The following is a 23,178-nucleotide window of genomic DNA, read 5'->3' as shown; positions in this document are numbered from 1 at the left end:
ACACATAGGTTAGTGAAAGTAAAAATAAAGAACAAATGATGTGAGGCTGGTAGGTTGGGTATGATCCTCTCCTTTGATAATGCTTGTCTTTTCCCTCCCTTGTGTTCCACCAACCATAACAATCCATTTCTCTCCTCAGCTACACCAGTCTATTTCGTCTTTTTGCCCACTACTTTGAGGTCTGACTGGAAAACTAGGCAAGTATTTTGGGGGACGTTGGGGGAGGCAGGAGGCACCGGGTGTTTGTAAAGGCATGGCATTACAGAGGGCTCTTAATAAGCCTTGATCAGGGATACAGAGGTCCTATTATCATAGGACATAATGCATCTACCTCCTCATGGAGGTTATACAAAACAGGATCTATCTGAGGAGGGTAGAGATCATATGCTGGCTTACATTAAGAAAAAAAAATGTCTCAGGGTGCCTGCATGGCTCAGTCGGTTGAATATCCAATCTTGATTTCGGCTCAGGTTATGATCCCAGGGTTGTGGGATCAAGCCCAGCATTGGACTTTGTGCTGAGAGTGGAGCCTGCTTAAGATTCTCTCCCTCCTCCTCCCCATGTCTCCCTCTCCTCTCCCCCTCCCTCCCCCTCCCCCCCCGCCTCCCCCCTCTGCCTCCCCCTCCCTCCCCCCTCTCTGCCTCCCCCTCTCCCTCCCCCCTCTCCTTCCCCCCCTCTCCCTCCCTCTCCCCTTCCTAATTACCCCCCCTCAAATAAAATTTAAAAACTTTTAAGAAAAATCTCATCAAGGAATAACTTACCTCACCTTATAGGTGAGGGGTGAGTGTTGGGTGATACCCATCTGGCACTCTTCTGAAGTGGCTAATATGAGGACACTTGAGTGGTTTAGAAGTTTCTCCCTGTTGTTCAGTTACAGTGGCTGGGAAAGCTGAAGCATTCTGGTTTGTGGGGGAAAGTCTAGGATGAATGGGTAAAAATAATTAGTGAATAAAAAGGTGCTAGCAAATGCTCATTGGAGACCAAGTAACTACCACATTGAGTTTTCTGTTTTCTGAAATACTTGTGACTCCTCTATGGTTATTTTTGCCTCCTGCCTGTAGGTCTCTCCACAGACAATAGCAGTAAAGCTCTTATCATCAAAACTGCCTCTGTGGTTCTCTTGGGGGGCAGAAAGAAGGGTCCTGGGAAGAATTTGCCTGACCCCATGGCTAAGCTTGGGAAAAGTAACTCAGAAGGCAGTCAACTGAAGAAAGTATGTAGGGTGCCTGGTATGGGGAAATGGTACTGAGGTTTTGACCAATAGGAGATACCCATGTGTTCGTTAATACTGTTTAAGCAGTAAATAATTTAATCTCCATCACAACCCAGAGGCCATAGCTGAGCTCTGCTACCCAAGGAGTTCCTTGTCCGTTGATGTTGGCTGACAGGCAAGGAAATCCAAGCCTGGAATGTGCTTTTTGGAATAGCTGACAAGAGAATATGGTATCAGCATGGTCAGTACACCAGCCAGACCTTGTGTGTTGGAGTCTCCTGGGACAGTTCTTCTTATTAGATTTTAAAAAAGCTTCTTATTTCGATTATAATTACAGAAATATTGCAAGAATAGTACAAAGAACTCCTGTATTCCCTTTACCCAAGGTCACTAATTATTACTAGTTCACTCCCACTTGCTTTTATCATTTGTTCTCTTTTTCTAAACCATCAGAAAGTAACCATTGCCAGATTAGCACTTGTCAAGGGCATCCTGTCCTGAAGGGTGGCTCAAGTGTAGCAGTGGAGTATAGCAGAATTTTGGTGGTGATGCAGGGCCCCAGAGGTAGAGGGGCGTCTACCTATAGCTGTAAAGGGCGTATGTGTAAGTCAGGTGAAATCAATGTATGGTGCTACATATAGAAATCATTATCAGTTGTAAAAGTGGTTATGATAAACTCTACTTTTGTCATCCTTCATGTCAAGTTTGTTGCCAACTATGCCAAACTTCAAAATTGTTATGAAAATCCACTCCACCACTCCAACTTCGCAGCCGTAATGTATTCTCCAACATTTTCATTTAATTCGTTCAGCAAATGTGTATTAAGTGCCTACTATTTGCTAGGGGTATAAGAGGTGAAAGACAACTCATCCCACTGAGAGTTCAACATCCAATGTAAAGGAAGAAGGAAATCTATCGGCGGGGGGGGAGGGGGGGGCGGCAGTGGCGCGCGGGCGGAATTCGGTTGAAGGAGTTTACAGGAAGTGCTTAAATACCAGACTCGTTAAGGATCTGAAGAGTAGATACCTGGGAGTAGAATGTGAAGATCCATCTTCTCTGAGGCTTGCTGCTCTTAGATAACAAGGTTCATGATTGGGGAAGCCTTTGGTGGTGTATACCCAGCACAGGCTATGGGTTCAGGCCAACTTGGATTTGAATCTGCCACTTGATCTTGGCCGGTACTTCTCTATGCCTCAGTTTCTTCATCTGCCTAACCACATCTCCAAGGTAATAATTAATTGAGGTCAAAATTGCTCTGTAAACATTCATTTTATCTTCCCCCCGCAAGAAATGCAGTATGTGGGGAAATAGCATGAGCAGTATTAGGTATTAAAGTGGGATGCAGGGGAGTGTTTCTATTTTTCCTACAAATATGTATGTAATTGCTAATTGTACTGAGAGCTATGATGGAGATCACTATAAGGGATAATAACAACAGTAGCTATGATTTGTTGACCATTGCCTGTGTACTGAGCACTGTACTAAGGTACTTAATATAGTATATCTCTGTGAGGTATGAGGCAAAGCTAACTTGCCCACGGTCACACAGCAAGTAAGAGGTAGAATGCTTTTGTAAGGGAGACTAGCAAGGTTCCCTGGACCCTGAATAATGAGCAGGAATAAGCAAGGCAAAAGGGAGGAGGGATTGCCAGGCCAAGGGAACACCAGGTGTTGTGAGGGCACTGAGGTGGGAGAGAGATGTGGAGAGGATCCACAGAGGTTTGGCTGGGACCTGGGGAAAGAGAGATGAAGTAGGCAGGGGGAGATTGACAGGGCCTTATGGGACCTCATTAAGCAGCTTGTATTTTATTCCAAGGGCAACGGGAGGCTGCTGGAAGGTGTTTTCCACCTTAAACCATACGGGGTGTGTTGGGGGGGTGTGTGGTGGTGTGGTGTGTGTAATCCAGAAAAACATCTAGTGAGGCTTAAACAAAAGTAGCCTATAAGTCATTTCCCCTTCAGTGTCCCACTTTGTGATCCAGTGGAAGCAGTGTTTCTGGCCCAAATGTGTAGATCTTAAGCAGTTTCTACTGCCCACCATTAACATGGCTAAAAAGAGTTGCTATGATGCTGGAAGAAGCTGGTCCTGCAGAATGTTTCTAGAAGGTTTAATTAGGTTTATATATCTGATGCTTTTTAGGCTGCAGTAAGGGAGGTCTTTCAGCTTTCACTGAGCCCTGTCAAATGGGGAAAAAAGTAAAATTGGGAGAAGTCATTCCTGGAAACCTGAGTTGTGTTAGAAATGGAACTGTTGAGTATAAGACTTTGGTTTAAATATATCATGATAAAGATGCTTCAGTGACTAAATGGAAATTTTTAATGCTTTTTGTTTTTTTGGTGTGTGCCATCTGTGATGGCAGACAGCACATTTGTGAGAATCTGGGAAGACTTAGACATTTTTTCAGTACTTATATATTTATTTATTCTCGTCCAGGTACTGCAGGTTTTTCTGTTTGAAACTATTTCTTTTGTGCAGAATCAACTTTGCAGGAGGAAAACCAGTGTTCTCTTCCCCTTTCCATATGTACCAGACTGCAAACATACTTACTTTGAAGTAGCCTGTGTCAGTTAGCTTTTGGGGGGAAGGGAGGGCGGTTGGATGATCTAGGTTGGCCTTGCTCACACATCTGGTGCTTGTCAGGCCGGTTGGTCTAGGAGGCCCTAAGCAAGGATGGCTCATCTCCACTCCAAATGGTCCCTCCTTCGGCTGGCTGGTCTGGATGGGTTAACATCGTGGTCTCAAAGGCACAAAGAGTAGCCAGCAAGAGCAAGCTCCAGTGTACAAGCACTTCTCTTGTGTCTGCTTGTGTCGTATTTGGTATTGTCCCATCAGCCAAAGTAGGGAAGTGCTTCCTTGGCTAAGCCCAGAGTCATAATGGGAGGGAGCCATCTAAAGGTGCAAACACCAGGTGCCTGGGTGGCTCAGTTGGTTAAGCGTCTGATTCTTGATTTCAACTCCGGTCATGATCTCACAGTTTGTGCGTTCAAGCCCCGCATGGGGTTCTATACTGACAGTGTGGAGCCTGCATGGGATTCTCTCTCTGCCCCTCCCCTGCTCACGCTAGCTCTCTGTCTCTCTTTCAAAGTAAATAAATAAATAAACTTACAAAATTAAAGGTGCAAATTCAAGGAGATGCAAAAAAAAAAAACCCAAAAACTGGGGGCCATTACTTAAGTAATGCAAAATAATCATTAATGTAACCTCTTTTCCTTTGATAAATCTTGTTAAACACTCATTTCTAAATGTACTGTATTCTTGAGATTAAGTAATACAATTGGGCCATCTTCTCTTCTACTGAGTGTGGAGCTGAGTGGTGTTTTTTTCCAGAAGGAAACTGAAGGGAGACAGTGTGCTCTGGATGTAAATATTCTTGTGAATGGCTTGACTGCTCACTGATTTTGTGTAGCTATTAACAAAGGAATTCGTGGGTTTTCTCAACCTCCTGTTCAAGTTTTATCACAAAAACTTAGTGTACTAGGCTGTACTGCATTTTGTAGTCAAGCAAAAGGATAGTTAATTGGAAATCCATCACTACCTGAAAGATGAGAGAAACATTTGCAGCCTTTCCTTATAACCTTTATGTGATTTATAGTTTTTACCTGAGAAGAAATCCTTATTTGGGCATTATAATAAAGACAAAGGATTCCCTCTAGGTGTGTTTCATTTGGTCAAGATTTTATTTTTTTTTTTATTTTTTATTTTTTTTTAAATTTTATTTTAACATTTATTTATTTTTGAGACAGAGCATGAACTGGGGAGGGTCAGAGAGAGAGGGAGACACAGAATCTGAAGCAGGCTCCAGGCTCTGAGCGGTCAGCACAGAGCCCGACGTGGGGCTCGAACTCACGGACTGCGAGATCACGACCTGAGCCGAAGTCGGACGCTTAACCAACTGAGCCACCCAGGCGCCCCTTGGTCAAGATTTTAAAGTCTTCTGGGGTGCCGGGGTGGCTCAGTCGTTGAAGCTTCCAACTTCGGCTCAGGCCATGATCTCAAGGTTCCTGGGTCCGAGCCCCCTATCGGGCTCTGTGCTGACACATCAGAACCTGGAGCCTGCTTCGGATTCTGTGTGTCTCTTTCTCTCTCTCTGCCCGTCCCCTGCTTGTGCGCTTGCATTCTCTCTCTCTCTCTCTCTCTCTCTCTCTCTCTCTCAAAAAGTAAATAAACACTTAAAAAAAGACTTTAAAGTCTTCCCTGTGGTTGTAGTGAAGAATCCAGTATTGTGCTGTGAAGTGAGTGGTCAGTGACCAGCAGTTTGGGGCATTAGCCTTTGGCCTTTGCTTGTGAAGTTTTCTGAAGTAACTAACACCTTTCACATAACTGAAATAGGCTTTGCAACCAGCTTGTGGCCTGAAATATTACATGAAAATGCAACTAGACCCTAGGAAGCATGTGTGGGAAACTGAGGAGAAGGCTCACTTTGTATATCTTAGCGATGTACATTCCTCCAGAAAATTGCCTGGTGATAGAATCTTAGCTTCCTTTCTTTCCTCCTAGGATAAAAATAAAAAATGGAAAATCCCTGACATTTTAAAAGTCAGTGACTTGAAAATAGCCATCAAAATTATAAATGCCTGTATCATTTGACCCAGCAAACACATCGAAGAATTTATTCAACAATTATTTGCATATTACTTGGAGTGTTGCTTATGATAGCGAAATATTAGTAATATTCTAAGTATTGAGCAAGGCTTGGTTATTACACTGATAGTAGAATATTACACTGATATTGCATGATCCCTAAGATGTACAAACTTAAGAAAAACAGTAAATGGAAGAGTGTGTATTATATGCTGCCATTTGTGATAGCTACTGGGGCAATAATATGTGCTGTATAATATGTACATTTTTTCTTACTTGGACATAAAATATTTCTGGAAAAGTGTTCAAGATACTGATAGCTTTAGGGCATATAGAGCCAGGGTAGAGGGTTGGAAGAAGATTCTTCACTGCATAAACTTTTGTATATACCTTTTGACTTTTTTTTTTTCTTTTTGGCTGTCAAATGATCCTTTATTGAAATATTTTCCTTTGTGGTTCTTAACTAGCTGGGCATTCCACTGAACCATTATTGGTGTTATCTGTGATATCATGAGGGTGGCAGCCGTCAACCTTGCAGACCACAGATTGGGGAGTCCCCAGGATCTCTTTCATGGTTCCAGAGAGTTCTCTGGCTAAAGATCAGTGCCGCATCTGTTGGGCAAGGTTGACAGTCTCATCAAAAGTGATATTTCTACTGTGCTTAATGTTTTTCTGCTTCTTTCTGTCTCTTGGCAGTTCCTGAAAGGCTTTGATAATCAGGGCAGAGGAAGAAGGTACCACTTCAGTCTGAGCCTGTCTGTTCTGAATGGTCATTTTCAATGTAATCCTCAGACCCTTCCAATCTCTGGTTGCCTTGGCAATGTCATTACCAACGTTTTTTGGAGACAGAACCTGGGGGCCAATTTTTGCAGCCAGGACAGACATGGCGCTGACTTCCCCACCTGTGCACCTTAGGTATACAACTTTGATCTTGTTGGGGTCGAACTTAGGAGGCATGGTGGAGGTGGCTGGTGTCCTATAACCCAGATTTGGGAGGACCAAAGAGAGTTGCACCTTCACCTCCTCTAAGGTGAAAGTCAAAAGTACCTTTTGAGTTTTAAGCCGTGTGAATACAGTACCCTATTTTAAAAACCAAATACATTTATTTTAAAAAGAGATGATATATGGTGATGGTGATATGAACTTCCATGGACTTCCACCCAACAGCTATGGCTGTTAAAAAATACATATATGTATCCAGTCAGTTTTGTCTCATAGAAATGCCTCAGAATAGTGCACTTCTGAATTTTTAGCTAAAGTCCTGCATTTTCCAGAATTTCATACGAGTGGAATCATACAATACGTAGCCTTTTTTGGTCTGGCTTCTTTTACTTGATTCATCCATTTTATGTGAACTAATAGCCTGTTCCTTTTTATCACTGAATAGTATTCCATTGTACGGATGCCCCACAGTTCGTACAGTTACCTGTTGAAGGACAACTTGGCTGCTTCCAGTTTCTTGGTGATTATGAATAAAGCTGCAGTAAATATTAGCATACAGATTTTTTTGTGTGAAACATAAGTTTTTAGTTCATTTGGGCAAATACCTAAGAGTGGGACTGCTGAGTTTTTATGAGAAACTGTCAAACTGTCTTCCAAAGTGGTTCTACCATTTTGCATTCCCACCAGATTAGGTGTGTGTCAAGTTTCATCTTCCTGCATATGGATGTCCAGGGGTTCCAGAACACTTGTTGAAAAGTCTATCCGTTCTCCATTAATACTGCTTTTGCACCTGTGTCAGAAATGTGACTATGCTTGTGTGGGTCTATTTCTGGGCTCTCTGTGCTGTTGCATTGATCTGTGTGTCCATTATTGTGCTATTACCACACTTTCTTGATTACTGTCGCTTTTTGGTAAGTCTTAAAATTAGGTAACACGAGCACTCTTACTTTTTTCTTCTCTCCCAAAATTGTAGTGGTGAGAGAGGACATCCTTAAGTTGTTCCAATCTTGAAAAACATTCCATCTCTCACCATTAAGTATGATGTTAGCTGTATGTTTTTAAAATATATATACCCTATTATGCTGAAAAGAGTTACCATAGCAGTCCTGATGCTGCTTGCTATCTTTAGAGGGCCTCACAAGATTGGCCCTTGCCTGGTGTCTTGAAAATTGGCTTTTCAATCATTTTGAAAATAAAATCTTATACTCAACCTTCATTTGTTACTTTTCCAGTGTTCATTTCTTTATGCTAATCCAAGCTCCTACCTTAATCATAATTTTCTGCCTGAAGGATTTTTCCTTAATGTTTCTTTTGTGCCAGGTCTGCTGACAGTATATTCTTTGCTTTTGAGAGTCTTTCTTTGTTTCTTCACTTCTGAAGGTCATTTTTGTGGGATATGGAATTCTGGGTTGACAGTTCTTTTCCTTTGCAACGTATTACTCTACCGTTGCCTTGCTTGCATGGTTTCTGATAAATCGGCTGTAATTTTTGTCCTGTTTCTCCATGTGGTTAATGTGTCTTTTTTTCCTCTGACTGCCTTCAGGCTCTTTGTCTTTGCCTAGATATGGCTTTTTAAAATTTCGTCATATTTATCCTTCTTGGTGTTCCTCTGAGCTTCTTGTATCTGTGGATTGTTGTCTGTCACTGATTTTGGAGAGTTCTCAGTCATTATTTTTTCACATCATTCTTGTGTTCAATTTTCTCTTTTTTTATTCCTCTGGAATTCCAGTTTACAAGTATGTTATGCTGTTTGATATTTTCCCACAGTTCTTACATGCCATGTTCGAATTTTTCACTCTCTTGTCTCTTTTTATTTTAATTTTTATTGATCTGACCAATAAACTCGATCGTTATGCTCACAGATTCTTTCCTTGGCCGTGTCTAATCTCCTGTTGAGCATGTTGGGTTTTTTGTCCTTTTTTTGAGCATGTTGGGTTTTTTTTTTAACTTTTTTTTTTTATTTCTAGCATTTCGATTTCTTGCTTATCCTTTCTGTATTTTTGCTGAAATTATTCATCTAGACTTGCATGTTGCCTACCGTGCAACTCTACCATTAGAGTCTTTAATATATTAATCATAATTCTTTTAAATTTCATTCCAGATAGTCCCAACATCTGTATTCATATTGAGTCTAAATTTGATGATTGCTCTGTCACTTGGAACATTTCCTTGCCTTTTACTATGCCTCATAATAAAAAGCTGAACATGGCTGAAAAGCTGTGGAAAGCTGTTGAAACTGAACATGGGCAGGAGATACTGAGGTAAATATTTGATATGTTTGGAGAAGAACACAGGTGTCCTTCTGCTAGGCCTTTAGTGTGGAGATTTGAGTTAATCAAGTCAGGAGTTGGCTTGTATTTGATGTTTGTTTTTGGTAGGGCACCAGAGATTTCTGACTCCTCTAGTGATACCTTCTTTTTGACTCCGGCTTGGCTTTGGGGTTTTCCTTTGTGCTGTTTCCCGAGAGCTACCTCTCCTAGCCCTCCCAGTTGTATTCCACTGTTACTAACCACATAGCTGGTTTGGCAGGTGGTGGCAGGGGGGAGGAGGGAGTTTTCTCATGACTGGATGAAACCTCAGACTTAGGCAGGTATTGGAACCTGGGTCTTGAGTATGTCCTTTACAAGAATTCCTGCTCGCCCTCCAGGGGTGAAGCTTCTTTTTCTTTTTCCTGTCTTCCTCTTCCCCAGCTGCAGTTGAGTGTCCTGAAGCCAAGGGTTTCAAGCCCTTCCCCCTACAGATTAAGCCTTTTGTTCTGTACTGGAGATAAAGGAAAGGGGTCTGGGTGGATTTCACAGTGGGTGTTGTTTTCCTCAGCCAACCGGCACCAGGATGGGAGCTTTGTCTGGGATTCCCCTGATTCTTTCTCTAAGAGCCTGGTGGGATTCCTGTAGGAAAAACTTGTAAGAGGATGGGAATTCCTCCGCCCCGTGTGGAACCCAGGAGCTTCATACTCTCATGACATCCCATACTCTGGCCTTCGGTAACTTGTTAGAATTTCTGGTTTAATCTTCCTACCAGTTTACATGCCCAGATCCTGTGTCTTCCTGCAGGCATCTGTCTCTTCAGATATCCGGATGGTAGTTTGCCCTGTACTCCATACTTTGATAGGTCTGAGAAGAGTCATCGGTTTTTCAGTTTGTCTAGCTTCTTTCTCATAATGGTGAGAATGATGGTTTTCCAGGCCTTTACAAATCTGCTGAAACCTGAGTCCTAAAATGAGTTTTAATCTATATAAATGTCTAATGCAGTGCACGGCCCGTAGAAACTCAGCACAGGTTAGTTTTTCCTTTCTTTTTCTCACCTCTTTGCATGTTCTGGTTTTATGGCTAGGGAACCAGGAATAATTGATTCTCGTTTGAGTTCTGCATGTTTTAGGCTTTAAGGGGGCGCCTGTGTGGCTCAGTTGGTTAAGCATCCGACTTCAGCTCAGGTCGCCATCTCATGGTTTGTGGGTTCGAGCCCCACATCGGGCTCTGTGCTGACAGCGCAGAGCCCACTTAGGATCCTCCGTCTCCCTCTTTCTCAGCCCCTCCTCCATGAGCGCACTGTCTCAAAAATAAACAAACATTAAAAAAAAAGAAACCTCTACACCACTGGCAGTATGTTGTTACATGTTTGTCTTGCTCTCTTTCAGAATTCTATATATGCCTTTGTAATTATCGAGAACATCGTTAGCGCTCAGAAATAATTTGCCTCATTCAAAATTAGAGCTTGATTTAGTCTTCCCACAGTGTAGGTTTTGTTAGTAACCATGTGTTTGTCATTTTTATTCCCCACATTTCCGGGTGCAGTGCAGTTCAGCAGATATTTTAAGTGCCCACTGTGCTATGAGTGAGGCAGTAGGTGTTGAGTAGAATACGAGCGTGACCTGGTAAGTGGAGTAAGAGGTTCTCAAAGGCAATGGAAACCCTCTGGATGGAAGGATATTGCAACTTGGGAAATATCTCCATTTCAATCTAGAAGGATTTTTAAAAAATTTTAATTCTGTTTCTAGTTATACTAGAGATATACTAGAGATGCATTCTAGTAAAAATTGAAAAGCTGTAGAAAGAGCCATGGTTGTCCATGACATCCTTATAACATCCTCATTTTATCACATTGTCCTTCCCAGGGTTAATTTTGATTACTTATTTTTGTTTTACTATGCAAATTGCTGTGCCAGATGTCATGCCGTCTAATAACTTACTGAAATACGTGTATTTTTAAGGCACTAAGCACACAAATTCATTTAACCTTTAAGGAATGTTTATTTAAAGGGATAACTCATCATTCAGTTTGGATGTGTGACCTGATAATGGTTCTTTGCTTCACATTGTAGTGTAACTCTTAATTTTTAAATCTGAAAACTACTGTTAGCGATAGGTAGAATGGTATTGTGAGTAAATGGAAAATACAGAAATTAGTATTGACCAAAAAGAAGATGGCCTCTTACCATTTTCTTTAATTATCATCCAGTAAATTGACTTTCAGGGGATATACATAGTCTTGTGGATTTTGATACATGTATAGATCAGTATAACCACCATCATAATCAAGGTACAAAACAGTTCCATCACCCCCCCAAAACTCCTTTGTGTTACCTCTTCAGTGACACTTTTCCCTCCCCAACTCTTGGCAACCACTGATCTGTGCTCCATCACTAGTTTTATCACTTTGAGGATGTCATATAAATGGAGCGAGGCTGAATGTAATCTTTTGAGTCTTGCATTTTTTTTTCACTCACCATAATGCTTTTGAGATTCATCCAAGTTGTGTATATTAATAGGTGTTCCTTTTTTATTGTTGAATAGCATTCCATTGTAGAAATGTACCACATTTGGGTTGTACCAGTTTTGGGTAATTATAAGTAGAGCTGCCGTAAGAATGTATGTGCAAGTGTTTATAGACACATACGTTTGCATTTTTTAAGGCAAATACCTGAGCGTAAGATTGGTAGAATTATAGTAATGTTCATGGTGAAACTAGTTCGCTGGTGTTCTAACGCTAGAATGGATAGAGTAGTAGAGACTCAAGTTGTTTGAATTATGCTTACTTAGTCATGCAGCCGTGAGTGAGTTTAACCTCTTTGTGCCCCAGTTTCCTCTTTTGTAAAATGAAGTTAATAATGATAACCACTGGGATTGTTGTGTGGAATTAAAGACTTCTTAAGGATACAATGCCGAGCAATGTCTGGCATACCAAATGTTATTATTATTTCATGTTTAACTGAACCTTGTCAGAAACATTCATCTGTAATTAAAATAGGGAAATTAAGTAATCCATAAGTGTGATGTGTTTAGTAGGCAAGCCTCCAAAGCAATGCCGTCTCTAGGGGAAGTTTTAGAAGTTATCTTTAGGGGAGGCTAGGTGGCTGAGTCAGTTGGGCATCCAACTTCAGCTCAGGTCAGGATCTCGCGGTTTGTGAGTTCAAGCCCCACGTCGGGCTCTGTGCTGACAGCTCAGAGCCTGGAGCCTGCTTTGGATTCTGTGTCTCCTCCTCTCTCTGCCCCTCCCGTGCTCACGCTCTGTCTCTCTCTGTCTCTCGATAATAAATAAACATTAAAAAAAAATTTTTTTTAAGTTATCTTTAGTGGTGAAAAAGTTCAGGACCATACATATGGGAGTCCTATGTAATAGCCAAAGATTGGACTGCATGCCCATTTTTGATGATTTTACTTGCCCTCTCAGCATTAAAGAATCACATTCACCAAAATTTAGTACATTGCTATACTTAATGAAGAAACTGCAAAAAGTACCTCAAAATCAACTAACATTCATTTAGTGCTTGCTGTATACCAAGCCCCAGGATAGGCATTCCTCAAGGGTATAAACCTGAGTACCTCCCCACAAAATAAGAAATTTGGATAATCACTAAATGTTATTTTTATACTTTTTAAAGTTGACACTGACGAGGCATGATTTCTTGGAGCCCCTATGATGTGAGCCGTCTGTGATTTCTCAGGTCCTATCTTAAAACACATCTTTTTACAGGAAACCTCCCCAGTTTTGAGGAGAGAATTGCAAAACTCAGCATGCCTGAGTAAATCTCTCCCTAGAGCACTGTGTCATTAGGAAATGCAACAGAGGCCCCTTTCTTGCATAACTGCTCTATAGTATGGTCTGGCTCAGTCTGAGAAAGCACCAAGGGCAAAGGGGATGTGTTTTCCCCTGGAGAACTCCCTGTCCTGTGAGGTACACACAAAGGCCTACCCATCCACCTACTATACAGTGAATGAAAGCCAGTGTGTGCAAAGAGGAACCCAAATATCCTTTCTTCTCTTGTCTGTTCAGTTGTTTTCTAATGTATTCACATGCCACGGTCTGTCAACTGAGGACAATTCTTCACCTGCACTTTCAGGGTAGCTAACTGGGTGGAACAAGAAGTTTAGAGCACACACTCTAGGATGTCATCTCTAAACTTCCCTCACTGCCTCCCCTCCCCAAGTATCACCACCATCCAACACTCAGGTTTACCTGGAGCCTTTCCTCGCAATTGGAGCCTCCTTCCCTCTTTGCCCTGCCAATCCTGCCTGGGCCATTTCTTGCATATTCTAGCCCAGCAAGAGACTCCCCCGCGCCTCAAAACCTGCTCATTTGGACGCCATCCTTTACTCCATATTTCCTCATTAAATCATGTCTTGTCTTTTCACTTTGTCACCTGATGCCATGCTTCCTTATTCTGTGACCTATTTCGTATATACGTGACCTGAAAGTTGTACGACTAGACTGCTGTTCCCAGAGTGTAGGAAACCCTCTAATTCTCCATATCCTGTCTCCCACAAATACCTGAAAGAGAATTGCTGCCTGCTATTTAATAAACAAACTAAATATCTGTTCTCATTTTGTGTTTAAAAATTACATGTAACATGTTCTAATGGCCACAGAAGTCCTGTGCACAGTGATAGTTTGGGAAATAAATATGTGTCTTGTGGACTGTCAAAAGAAAACTGGTGCTTTGCCACGCTGCCACTGTGAAAAGTGTGACTAAATAGTCTGCCTGCGCAGAATATGACTCCATAGTATAGACTGCAGTCAAAACTGCAGGCAGCCTTTTTCTGGCCCCATCATGGTTTCTGACCTTCCCCATAGTTCTTTTCCCATTTACATTGTTAAAGAGCACTAGAATTTTTTTTCAAATACAGACGAAGCATTGTTAACAGTTGTATTGTACTTCTCTCTCATGAAACTTGTATCTTATACAGGAGACTGGTGGTGTGTGTGTGTGTGTGTGTGTGTGTGTGTGAAAGAGAGAGAGACAGAGAGACAGAGACAGAGAGACAGAGACAGAGAGAGAGATGAGCCTGAATTTGGCTCTCTGGGATGACCAATTTAAATCCAGGATAAACAATTTTTATACCTCTAAATAAATCTGGAGGTAAAAGCTCCAGTTATGCCCTTTAACCCCTTGAAGAGAATCCATGCAGGCACTTGCCTTTAGGGAAACCATCTCTAGGCTGCTCTCTTGCCATGATCTCTATGCCACTATACTCCAGAGCCAGTCTAACTTCCTTCCAGACTGCTGTCCATGAAGATGCAGGTCCTAAAGGCCTCTTCCCTATACCACCATTCCCACTCCTGCCACGAAGCCGCCACTGACTCCTTGCTGCTCACTGCATGGTGGGTAGTGTCTGTATTCCTGAAAGCCTAGCAGTTAAGGTCTTCCACATCCAATCATAACCTTTCCCACCATCGTTACCTCTTAATTTTTCAAATCCTCGTCTCTACCCATTCCAGCCAAGTATGCATTCACTAGACTCTAAACATACCATGAGTCATCCTGCCACTCCTGTGTGTACTGCCTTTGCCTGAAGTTCTCCACATTCCTCTGGGTTCGTTCCATCCTGTACATTCCTCAGGACCCACTCAGAAGCTTATCTTTTTCATCTCAGTGGTTCCTTCCATCTTTGAAGGTGCACAGGATTTAATGTGCTCAGCACTCATTTTCCCAAACGGGATGGTGTGATAGAATGGTTAATGGCCACAGAGTCCTTTCATTTCTGTATGCATGTATGTATGTATGTGACATTGCAGCCCCTCCCATCAAGGTAGAGTCCGGTTCTCTACTCCCTGAATCTGGGCTGTTCTTGTAACTTGCTTTGGCCAGTAAAATGCCACGTGAGTAGTTCTGTGTGACTTCTGAGCCCAGGTCTCAAGAAGTCTTGTAGCTTCCCCCTTGCTCCCTAGGGACCCTGAAGCAACCTTATGAAGAAGTCCAGCCAGCCTGCTGGAGGAAGAGATGACATGGCAAGAGAGGCCAGGCAGCAGCCACGCATCAGACATGTAGGCAGACATGAGTCCCAGTCACGTCGCCAGATGACTGACCATATGAGGGACCCTAGGAAAGAGTCACAGAAGAACCACCTAGCTGATGCTACTGCAGATTGCTGAGCCACAGCATTGTGAGCACATAAAATGGTTGTTATTTTAAGCCACTATGTTTTGGGATGATTTACTATGCAGCAATAAATAACTGAGGGCATGGTTTGTAGCGTTGTATTCCCAGGGCCTAGAAGACACGCCTATGGGAGTTTTCTTGAAGAGATTACTGTGGATCACTGTCATCATGGTGTCACTCCTCTCTCTACTTCATAGACAAATAAGCTTTCAAATCTTCGTGTCTCTCCCTGGTGCTCAAGCAGTTCAAAGCTTGGGCTCACCACTGTCTTCGAGAATAACACTTTGCGGTTCTTCTGTACTTCACAGGACCAACATCCCTCTATTTGCTCCCTTCACAGACCCATGGCAGGTCGTACCTCTCAGCTCACTGCTGCATCTCTTACCGTTCGCCCTTGGTCACTAACACTGTAGGGTCAACCCGTGGACTGCCTGAATGCCATAAAGCTGTTCTCAACCTCGCAGCCTTCCACCATCACTTTGAATGCTCATACCTGATTCACGTGTGCTTATTACTAGGAGAGACCTTAGAGATTGTCTCAGACAGACACCCCTTCAAGTTATGAATGAGGAAAGGAATGCCCAGATAAGAAATAACCATAAAAAATGGCTTCTTGAGGTCATATGTTGGCAGTACCAATACCAGAACCCACATCTCATGCAGATTATTACCCAGTAGATTGCTCATTTGTGCTTGGTTCATGTGTACTTCACTGGTTAGACTGTCGAGTTCTTTGGAGGCAGGCATAATCTTTTACTTCTGCCTTTTCACACTTTCCTGCTATCCCCAAAGCCTGACCAGTGACCACTGGACATACCTGTACTCAATAAGTACTTGTGGATTAATTGACACTTGAAAAGCACTTATGCTTGGAACTCTTCTATATCTTTTTTGTAGGGTTGCCAGTTTTTCGAAAAAAACTACTAAGGTACAGTTGACACACAATGTTATGTTAGTTTCAAGTGTACAACATAGCGATTCAACAATTCTGTGTGTTATTCAGTGCTCACCACGATGTGTGGTCACCGGCTGTTAGCATACAGTGTTATTACAATATTATTGACTATATTCCCTAAGATGCACTTGTCATCTCCGTGACTTATTTATTTTATAACTGGAAATTGTTACCTCTTAATCCCTTTTATCTATTTTACTCATACCCCTACCCACTTCCCCTTTGGCAGCCACTGGTTTGTTCTTTGTATTTAAGACTCGGGGTTGGTTTGTTGTTGTTGTCGTCTCTCTCTTTTGTTTCCTGTTTGCTCATTTGTTTTGTTTCTTAAATTCCACATATGAATGAAATCATATGGCATTTGTCTTTCTCTGACTGACTTAATTTCACTTCACATCATACCCTCTAGGTCCATCCATGTTGTTGCACATGGCAGGATTTCGTCCTTTTTTATGGCTGTGTAATATTCCATTGTATATACCATGTCTTTATCCATTCATCTGTGGATGAACACTTGAGTTGCTTCCATTTCTTGGCCATTGTGAATAATGCTGCTATAAACATAGCATTTATCTTTTTAAAGCAGTGTTTTTGTTTTCTTTGGGTAAATATCCAACAGTGGAATTACTGTGGCATTTCTATTTTTAATTTTTTGAGAGACCCGCATGTTTTCCACAGTGGCTGTACCAATTTACATTTCCACCGGTACTGCGTGTCCTTGTCATTCCCCCACGTCCTTGCCAATGCTTGTTATTTCTTGCCTTTTTGATGCTAGCCATTCTGACTGGGTGAGATGGTATCTCATTGTGGGGAATTGTTCTATATCTTGTTTGTGGTGGTAATTACAAATGTATGCATTTTTCAAAACTCGAATTGTACATCAAGAAGGATAAATTATACTGTGTGTAAATTTTTAGAATTAAGGTATAATTCAAGGCAATTATGCTGAAGAAATCCATTTATTTGATAAATGTGGCTAAATGTATAGGTTATGTGTTACCGTGAGAAGGAATTTGGCCCTTTGAAAATAAATGTGCACATAATGAGCACTCATGCCAGTTTCCTTCCTCCTTGCACACAAATGCTTCAGGATCATCTGTCAAGACTGCTAAAGAAAGGATACATGCCCGAGGAGATGGCGGGATCTCAGATGACTTCTAAGATCCTGTGATTGGTTTGAAAGGTAAATAAATGATATTTTGGAATGCTTGGGTAAAGCAAAATATATAAGCACCACCATACTATTCCAAAAGCTGGTCCCCTAGAACCTTAATTTTAGTCACAAAGACTTACTCAAATATAAAATAAACTATTAGCCCTCTGTTAATAGAAATTATTTAAAACTTAAAAATAATACAAAAAGATGGTCATGCGTTCTTTCATTGTTATACTGGAACATTGAGAGGCCCACCCAAGGGTTATTTAGTTCTTTGGGGGATTGCATCTTTGTTTGGAAGTGATGCGTTAAAAGATTTTTGTCAGGTAGGAGATGTAAAAATTCTTTTGGGTAGAAGAAATAATCTGAGAGTACAGATGAACTGTCCTGTAGACATTAACCACTTTTCTGTCCAATTTAGCTATCTTACTGTAGCATTTTTTAATTTTAGTACCTCTGTATACCAAATCTCTCAAATATTCTTTGAATTATCCTGGTTCCCTCACAGATAAAGTAGTCTTTGACATGTGTTCACTCTGTGTTTGTAGGAGTCACGTTTTTAATTTTGAAAATTACATTTTTTGACACCCGAAACATCCTACAGCATTGCCTGTGGATCATGCCCCATCCTGTACAAAGTCCCTGAAATCCACTACTGATTGCTGGTTTTAATGCTTTACCAGCACCTTGAAATACCTTAGTGATCATGCTGGTACCTGAAGAGCTCTTTGCAGGAAAAAACACTGGATGCCTCTGCAAAAGACTGCAGAAAGACTTTCTGGAACTACTCTCACAAAATGAGAAACTGATGTTCCTTCCTATCATGTTATTGTTCTATTTATAAGCCAAGAGGATGACATTAAGAACCTTTGTTTTAGGAGATCCAGAGCAAACAGACTCACACTGGGCCCTTCTTTCCTGTCAAACACTATTCCTTATAATCCAGTTTTGCTGGTAATGGCCATAAAATAACTATATTGAAGAAATAAAAATTGATAAACTACCAGCTGCCTCAAAAATCTAATAGCTTTGGCAAAATATACTGCAGCTCGTTCTGATAGAGCCTCCTTTTCTCTAACAGGTTTTATTTTAATACTTTCCTTTTCACACTACTGAATAGCATAATCAAATCAACAATTCTGCAAATGGCCAGTGTGTTTCAGGCACTAGGCACTGTTCAGCCCTGACCACTGCCCCCCGCCCTCTACCCCCCAGGCTCCACTGGTACTCCATGTCAGTCATTGATTTGCAGTTGTCCGGGATGAAAATGGAGAACAGAGTGAGCTCAAGTGGAGGGTTGCAGCCTGCCCTGTTAGCACCCACAGAATCCAACAAAACAGTAGATCGTTTTCACATTAATAAAACCTTAATTGTCTACAAGACCATTGAGTGTTAAATATATACAAATTTGAAACATCATGTGAGACAGGAAGGGCAGGTTAAAACATGGTTCACTAACAAACTGAATCAGCTTGACGACTTTATTGAAAGAGGCATAAGACAAGTATCTTGTAATAAAAACTCCAATTCAGAAATTATCCAGGTATGGTGCCTATTAATACAAAGACCAAAGTGCCAGCTTTCCATGCAGCACAGGGAATCCTCTGCAGAGGAATTCTGAACCAAAATTCTAAAACACCACGGAAGAGGGGGTGGAGTGGGTTAGGGATATGGGACAAGTAGGAGACATTTTTTTCAACCCGTTTTTTTTCCTGGTTATTATTAAAACAAGTTCTCTAATACTTCATTATAAAGTGTTTTTGAAAAAATAATCACTTGGGCCACCTGCTGCCCTGGGGTGTAGTTAGGTGAAGGAACATTGCTCCCACCCTTAAAATTTTAAAAAGCCAGACTGACTTCAAATTCATGACTTTTATAAAACCCATCAGAGGGAAGTATTTTGCTCAAGTATTTGTCGAGAGGATTATTTGTTCAAGTATTTTCCCCATTTTTAAATTTGGTAGTTTGTTTTCTCGCTGTTGAATTGTTTTTTTTTTAACTTATGTATTTTTAAATATTTTTAAGTAATCTCTACACCTAATGTGGGGCTTGAACTCACAACCCTGATATCAAGAGTCGTATACTCTACCATTTGTGCCAGCCAGGCCCCCACGTTTGTTTATTTTAAGTAATCTCTACACCCAGCATGGGGCTTGAACTCACAACCCCTGAGATCAAGAGTCATATGCTCCTCTGACTGAGCCATCCTGGTGCCCCTCTTACTGTTGAGTTTTGAGAGTTTTTTTTTTTTTTTTCAATATTCTGGTTAAAAATCCTTTGTTGGTTACATAATTTATTAACAAATATTTTCTCTGCATCTTTGGCTTGGATTTTCATTTTCCTAACAGCGTCATTCACCAATTAAGATTTTAATTTTGATGAAGTCCAATCTATCATTTTTTTCAAAAGGACTCTTATTAATTCTGGGTCATGAAGATTTTCTCCTGTTTCCTTCTTTTTTTTAAAATTTTTTAAATGTTTATTTATTTCTGAGACAGAGAGAAACAGAGCATGAGTCGGGGAGGGGCAGAGAGAGAGGGAGACACAGAATCCGCAGCAGGCTCCTGAGCTGTCAGCACAGAGCCCAATGTGGGGCTCGAACTCACAAACTGAGATCATGACCTGAGCTGAAGTTGGTCGCTCAACTGACTGAGCCACCCAGGCACCCTTCTCCTGTTTTCTTCTAAAAGTTACTTGTAGTTCCATGTTTTACACTTAGGTTTATGCCTGTTTCCAGTTAATCTTTGTATATGATGCAAAGTTTAGATGGAGGTCTCGCTTTTACATATGGATATCTTATTGTTCCAGCACCGTTTGTCCAAAAGACTATTCTTCCTTCTTTAAGTTGTTTTTGCACCTTTGTCAAACATCAGTTGCCTATATTTATGTGGGTCAATATCTGAACTGTTTTGTTCCATTGGTCAGTTTTTATCACTTCACCAATATCACTGTCTTGATTACTGTAGCTTTATAGTAAGCCTTAAAATCAGTTAGTGTGGTTTCTCTATTCTTTTTAAAATTTGTTTTAGCTATTCTAGATCTTTTGCTGTTTTTTTATAAATTTTTTTATAAATTTTAGGATCAACCTGTGTATTTACAAAAAAAAATGCTGCTGGGATTTTTATTGGAATTAGGTTCAGTCTCCTGATGAATCTGATGAATTTGGAGATAACTGACATCTTTAATATGCTGAACATTTCACCATATGAATATAGTATATTTCGCCATTTATTTAGATTTTTGAATTTCTTCTAGTAGTGTTTTGTAGCATGTAGGATCAGCATATAGATCCTATACGTGTTTTGTTAGAGATATACCTAAATATTTTATTTCTTTAGAACTATTGTATATAATATATTTTTAAAATATTCAGTTTCTAATTGCTTGTTACCACCACATAGAAATATGATTTATTTTTGTGTTGACCTTATGTCCTCCTCCCTTGCTAACTGGTTGTTAAAGGATTTTTAAAAAATAGATTCTCTGATATATTCTAAGCAAACAATCATGTTGTTTAGGAGTAGGAGTAGTTTCATTTCTTTCTTTCAATCTATATGCCCGTTTTTCTTTTTTTTTTTTTTTTTTTTTTTAAATTTTTTTTTTCAACGTTTTTTATTTATTTTTGGGACAGAGAGAGACAGAGCATGAACGGGGGAGGGGCAGAGAGAGAGGGAGACACAGAATCGGAAACAGGCTCCAGGCTCCGAGCCATCAGCCCAGAGCCTGACGCGGGGCTCGAACCCACGGACCGCGAGATCGTGACCTGGCTGAAGTCGGACGCTTAACCGACTGCGCCACCCAGGCGCCCCAATATATGCCCGTTTTTCTTGAGAGAGAGTGAGCGCGAGTTGAGGGACAGAGGAAGTAGGAGGGAGAGAATCTTAAGCAGGCTCCACACTGAGCACGGAGCCCCACACGGGGCTCAATCTCATGACTGTGAGATCATGACCTGAGGTGAACGCTTAACCAACTGAGCCACCCACGGGCCCCTAGTACATTTTAAAGATTTTAAGTAATCTCCATACCCAACCTGGACTTGAACTCACAACCTCGAGATCAGGAGTTGCCTGCTCCACTGACTGAGCCAGCCAGAAACCCCTGTGTGCCATTTATTTATCTGTTTATTCATCTGTCCATCCGTCCATCTATCCATCCATCTATCTATCCCTTATTGCACAGGCCAGGGCTTCCAGTATGATGTAATAGGAGTGGTGAGATAACACTGTATGTCAGCTATACTCAAAAAATTTTTTTAAATAGGAGTAGTGAAAAAGAACATCTTTTCTCCTGTTTCACCCTCAAGTCTGTCGTCTTTAAGTTTTTTTATTCAGTTGAGGAAGTTCCCTTGTATTCCTAGTTTGCTGAGAGTTTCTATCATGAATGCATGCTGAATTTTGACAGATGCTTTTGTCATCATGAACGGAAATGCTCATGTGGATTTTCTTTTTTACACTTAATATGGTTGATTACATTGATTGGTTTTTAGACATTGAACCTGCCTTGCATTCCTAGGGTAAACTCCACTTGGTTTTAGGGTTTTATATATTGCTGTTAGATTTGCTAATATTTTGCTGGGGATGTTTGCTTCTGTATTCATGAGGAATATTGGTCTATAGCATTCTTTTTTTGTATTGCATTTGTCTGGGTTTGGTATCAGGACTTGATAAAATTTGTTGAGAAGGATTCCCTCCTCTCCTGTTGCCTGGGAGAGATCTTGCAGAATTGGTGTTATTTTTTCTTTAAATGTTTGTTGAAATTTGCCAGTGAAACCATCTGGGCCTGAGTATTTCTTCTTAAAAAGATTTTTAGCTGTGAATTTAATTTCCTTAATAGATATTGCATTATTCAGGTTATCTATTTCATCATCAATGAATTTTGGTGGTTTGTGGTTTTTGAGCAATCAGTCCCATTTCATTTAAGTTGTCTAATTTATATGCATAGAATTATTCATCATATCCCCTTATTATCCTTTCAGTGGTTGCAGAGTCTATGGTGATAATTCCCTCTTTCATTCTTCATATGGCTAATTTGAGTGTTCTCTCTTCTTTTCTCTCTCAATCTTGCTAGAGGTTTATCAATTTTATTGATTTTTTTCAAAGAACCAGCTTTTGTTTTCATTGATTTTTCTCTGTTGTTTTTCTGTTTCTCTGTTGTTTTTCAGCTTCATTGATTTCTGCTTTATCCAGATTATTTCCTTGTTCTGACTGCTTTGGATTTATTTTGCTCTTTTTTTAGTTCCCTAAGGTGGAAGTGTAGATTGTTTATTTGAGACCGTTTTTTTTTTTTCCCTACAAGAGCATTTAATGTTATAAATTTCCCTCTAAGCACTGCTTCAGCTGTAGCCCTCAAATTGGTTTATGTTGTATTTTCATTTTTCTTTAATTCTGAGTATTTTCTAATTTCTCTTGAAAGTTTCTCTTTGAAGGGCACCTGGGTGGTTCAGTCACTTAAGCATCTGACTCTTGATTTCAGCTCAGGTCATGATCACAGAGTCATGGGATCAAGCCCCACATTGGGCTCCATGCTAAGCATGGAGCCTGTTTAGGGTTTGTTCATTCTCTTTCTCTCTCTCTCTCTCTCTCTCTCTCTCTCTTTCTCTTTCTTCCCCTCCCCTCCCTCGCTCCCCTCTGCCCCTCTCCCCCACTCATGTGTGCTTTTTCTCCCCCTCTCTAAGATAAAAAAAAAATGTTTTAAAGTTTCTCTTTGATTCATGGATTATTTGGATGTATGCTATCTAACATCCAAGTGTTTGGAACTTTTCCTCTTATCTGTGTGTTGTTGATGTCTATTTTAATTTCTTTATGGCCAGGGAACATATTCTTTATAATTTCAATTCTTTTATATTAGAGGTTTGTTTTATGACCCAGGATATGGTCTGTCTTGTTGAAAGAATATATATTCTGCTGTTGTCAGGTAGAGTGTTCTATATCATGTCAACTAATTCCACTTAGTTGAT

The 23,178-nt window shown here is 40.7% G+C and overlaps 1 protein-coding gene and 1 pseudogene across 9 annotated transcripts in view; one reads left to right on the top strand and one right to left on the bottom strand.

Moving 5' to 3' along the window:
- JADE3 (jade family PHD finger 3) overlaps positions 1–23,178 on the top strand; it is a 135,160-nt gene that overhangs the window by 2,753 nt on the left and 109,229 nt on the right. For 3 of the 9 annotated variants that reach the window (XM_019417539.2, XM_019417542.2, XM_019417537.2), the window contains exon 2: positions 140–197. The exons of 4 other annotated variants lie outside the window; for them this stretch is intronic. The gene's annotated coding sequence lies outside the window, so the exon portion shown is untranslated. Of the gene's footprint in view, positions 1–139; positions 198–16,927; positions 17,250–23,178 lie in introns of those variants that run through there. 2 more of the 9 variants (XM_019417540.2, XM_019417544.2) reach the window with 2 other exon arrangements.
- Positions 6,232–6,764, bottom strand: LOC128773836 (60S ribosomal protein L12-like; annotated as a pseudogene).

Source organism: Panthera pardus, unplaced genomic scaffold (genome assembly GCF_024362965.1).
Source record: "Panthera pardus isolate Hobbes unplaced genomic scaffold, ASM2436296v1 HiC_scaffold_27, whole genome shotgun sequence".
Taxonomy (NCBI): Eukaryota; Metazoa; Chordata; class Mammalia; order Carnivora; family Felidae; genus Panthera; species Panthera pardus.
Note: the sequence above shows the minus strand (reverse complement) of the source record. Positions and strands in the feature narration are given on the sequence as shown.